Below are 3,872 nucleotides of genomic sequence, written 5' to 3'. Positions count from 1 at the left end.
TTTTGAATTTCCGAAAATATTTTTGGATTATGAGTTTTCTTGTTAATTTCCGAAAGAAAAACAAAAATATTTTGTAATTCAAATTCTTTTTTTTGTTTTTTTTTTAAAATTTCTCGATTTGATATATCAAAGATTAAAGGAAAATATTTTTTGATTTTTGAAATTGGGGGCTGGACCCGATAAAGGTTACCTACGTATCTCACATCCGGTGAGAATCAAACCCGCGTAGTTCGAATCAAGACTAGACCATTTTTATTTAGTAAAAATAAATTATTTGTACAAAACTAGTGGAATGATTTTCCTTTTCGCTCAACTAATTTTCTAAAGCTGGTCAACAAATGTAAGCAAGCCTTCCAAATGATGCAGCAAGTAGCACATAAGTGAACATGATGGTCTCAAAAAGGATACATCTTATACAGACCCAGTTCCTGTGCCGAGCTTCGCTAAGTCAAATACACATGATGAAACAAAACGATCCTACTAGGGATAATTAGGCATGTGGCTTGTTCTTCTAAGTTAATGACTTTATGCAAATTCTACAATGATACAATGAAAATCAAAATGCTAGTTTCCGGTACATACATCGTTAATACCTAACACAACTTATAGATCTAATAATTTGACAAGGAAATAATGAAACTAGAACTATTACATCACATATATCCAATACATGTATCAAATAGTCAAAAGGAGCACAACATATTCATGGCATGAAACATAATATAAAAGCTCGAATCATTTGATTCTAATTCTCATTCATCATTGGATCGAGAATTACTACATCAATTGAGGGAGTTACCTAAAATAGAGGAACGCCAAAATACAGCAAAATGAATGACATTCCAGCAAAAATGACAACCAAAAAACAGCAACAACCAGCAGCAAATCGGCAACATTTGACCCGAGAAACAACCCAGAAAGACCCTTAAACCCAACAAATCTTGCTTCAGAGAATTCGCTCACAAAAGCTCACCACTTTCAGCTTACTATTAAGTGTTCAAATGCTATTTTTTATTCTCAAGTTTTTGTGTGTTCATGCAGAGTAAAAGATATTTTTTCTCAGTGTCCCCTTAAAATATGAAAGAAGAAGTCGTTAAGTAAGCAAAGAAAGTCATTTTTGGACAGCTTTTTGTTCACCAAAAGTCTGTCCAAAAGGACTGACTTTTGTTCATCAAAAACTGCTCAAAAGACTCACTTTTGTGTGTTAAAAGTCGGTTCAAGGACTGTCCAAAAAGGAAAAAAGACAGTCCAAACCAACTAAAGTGACAAGAACATGGAGGAAAATGTACTTTCAGCCGCTCTAATGCTAAAAAGTAAGCTACTTCATACCCTAAATCATGATCAACTTAGCTAACATCACCTTTAAAACAATTAATACCAAACTTAGTTTGCCTCAAACCAAAATATATAATTAGAACTTAGTTAAAACACCACAAACATGTAACTAAACCTTAATATTGAACTATGAATCAATCAAACAGAACCAGAACTTAGGGATTAAGCAAATACAAGTATTGACTAGTGAAGGCTTAATAGAACTTAGTAGTTTAAACTAAAGCAAAATCAGAAAACATAATTCAAACTTAACGACTTAAAGTAAAACACAAACATATTACTAGCGAGACAAACTAATTAACCAACAAAGACGAGAATCAAAGGATTGCTAGAAAAATATACACTACAAAGAACTACGATAGAACAGTGGTGAAACAAAAATTAGAAACATGGAAGAAAGGTTTCGAGTTTGAGTTTATACCAAATTTTGAGACACTCGACGTCGAATCGAGTAACGAGATGATGCCGAAGATGTTAAGTGGTGGCTGTCCGCCCCTGAGGCGCATGTTTTTTTTGGAAGACGCTAAACCAATAGATTTCAGCATCTTGCCAAAAAGAAACAAGTGCCTTTAGGTCGGAAAAAACAAAGACGGAGAAGCCGTGGTGGTGGCAGAGGTGGCAGGCAGTGGTGGACGCTGGACTTCCGGTCGCCGGAGTTTGGACTTGAAACTAACACAAAGAGATAGAACCAAGCAAGAAATACACGTATATGCAAGTTTTATGTGAAAATGGGGCGTGGAACTCATCAATATGGGGACAAAATAGGCTAGGTTTTTTTTGGATTTTAGTAGATTTTTGGAGATTGGTGGAGATTTGGAGGATTTGGTTCATGGATTTGTAATGAGGGGAGTGAGAGGAGGAGATGGTGAGATTTTGGTGAGGAATAGAGGTGCGCCACCACCGTGAGGCAATTTTCGGTCGGCGGCGCAAGGGTTTAGGGGCGGTCTCAAAAAAGAGATGAGAGAATGAGAAGAGAGAGGAAGATGAAAGAAAATAGGGAAAAAATGAGGGCAAAATTCGGCCATTTTAAGGTTTAAATACCAAAAATGGAGATTAAATGGTGACCGCTGGATCAATCCAAGATGAGTGGTTGAGATTGAATCTCAGCCACTTAACCAAAGCAACGTCGTTTTGATGTGTCCAGTTAGGGCCTGAAAACTGGGCGGGTCTGGAGCTTTGGGCCGCTGGTTTTGGTCCATATTTGGGCCAATTTTGGCCTTAAAATGACAAGATCAATCCCCTTAATCCCCTCAATAAATAATATAACTCTAATGCCTACATACATAAGAAACAAATAAAACGAAAGTGCAAAATTAGGCATTTACAATACACACTGCTTTATGTTTGTTCTCGTAAGTGTCTTTGATTTCAGGAATCAATATGTCAAACTCTCAAGTAGCACCCACTCACACAGACAACGGCCTTGGTCTTCTTGGCGAGAACGAAAACATAGTCACCCTGAGAAATGGAGTACCTCCAGTCAACCCTGATGGACCGCCAGCCGTAGATCCAGTCGATGTCAGCTCATGTATTGCCATCAATGGGAATTTAGGCGTCGACCTAGAGAATAGTGTCCATAGGGATGCTCAAGCAGATGATCAAAATGCACAGAGCGGTGAAGAAGGTGGAATTAGCCTTCGAATGATATTCGAGATATTGCAGACTCAACAAGGTACGATAGCACAACTCCAAAATCAGAATCGAGCACCAAGTAGAATTGAGCTCGAAACATTACAAGAAGTTATTTACAGAGTCGAGCCTGTACCGGAGAAACCGAATGCCAATGAGTCGGGGACTGACCCTGCCATTATGAAGATGTTCGAGGAGCTCACTAAACGGATCGAATCAGGTGAAAAGAAAATCGAGGCCAATAATAAAAAGGTAGAAACATACAACTCACGTGTTAAGAAAATACCGGGGCACCCCTAATTCTAAAGGGTTTAGATTCGAAGAAGTTTGTGCAAAAGCATTTCCCTGCAAGTGCAGCTCCGAAGCCCATCCTGAAGCAATTTCGTATGCTAGAATTCCCAACTACATAGGGACCACCGATCCTAATGAGCGTGTTACTTCTTATACATGCACAATAAAGGGGAATGACTTAGAAGACAATGAGATTGAAATCGTTCTAGTGAAAAAGTTTGGAGAGACTTTATCAAAAGAAGCGATGATATGGTACCACAATTTGCCGCCCAATTCCATCGATTCCTTCGCCATGCTTGCAGATTTGTTTGTAAAAGCACACGTCAGAGCAATAAGGGTTGCGAATAGGAAGTCAGACCTCTTCAAAGTAAGACAAAATGACAATGAAATGTTAAGGGAATTTGTGTCTCGGTTTTAGATGGAATGCATGGGCCTACCCTCGGTCACAGATGATTGGGTTGTTCAAGCTTTCACTCAAGGTTTGAACGAGCGACGTTCGATAGCATCATGACAATAAAGCAAAATTTGATTGAATATCTAGCTGTGACCTGGGCCGATGTACATAATCGATACCGATCAAAGATCAGGGTTGAGGATGATCAATTGGGAACCTCGTT

The sequence above is a fragment of the Nicotiana sylvestris genome, chromosome 2 (genome assembly GCF_000393655.2).
Source record: "Nicotiana sylvestris chromosome 2, ASM39365v2, whole genome shotgun sequence".
Lineage (NCBI taxonomy): Eukaryota > Viridiplantae > Streptophyta > Magnoliopsida > Solanales > Solanaceae > Nicotiana > Nicotiana sylvestris.
This window is presented reverse-complemented; position numbering follows the sequence as displayed.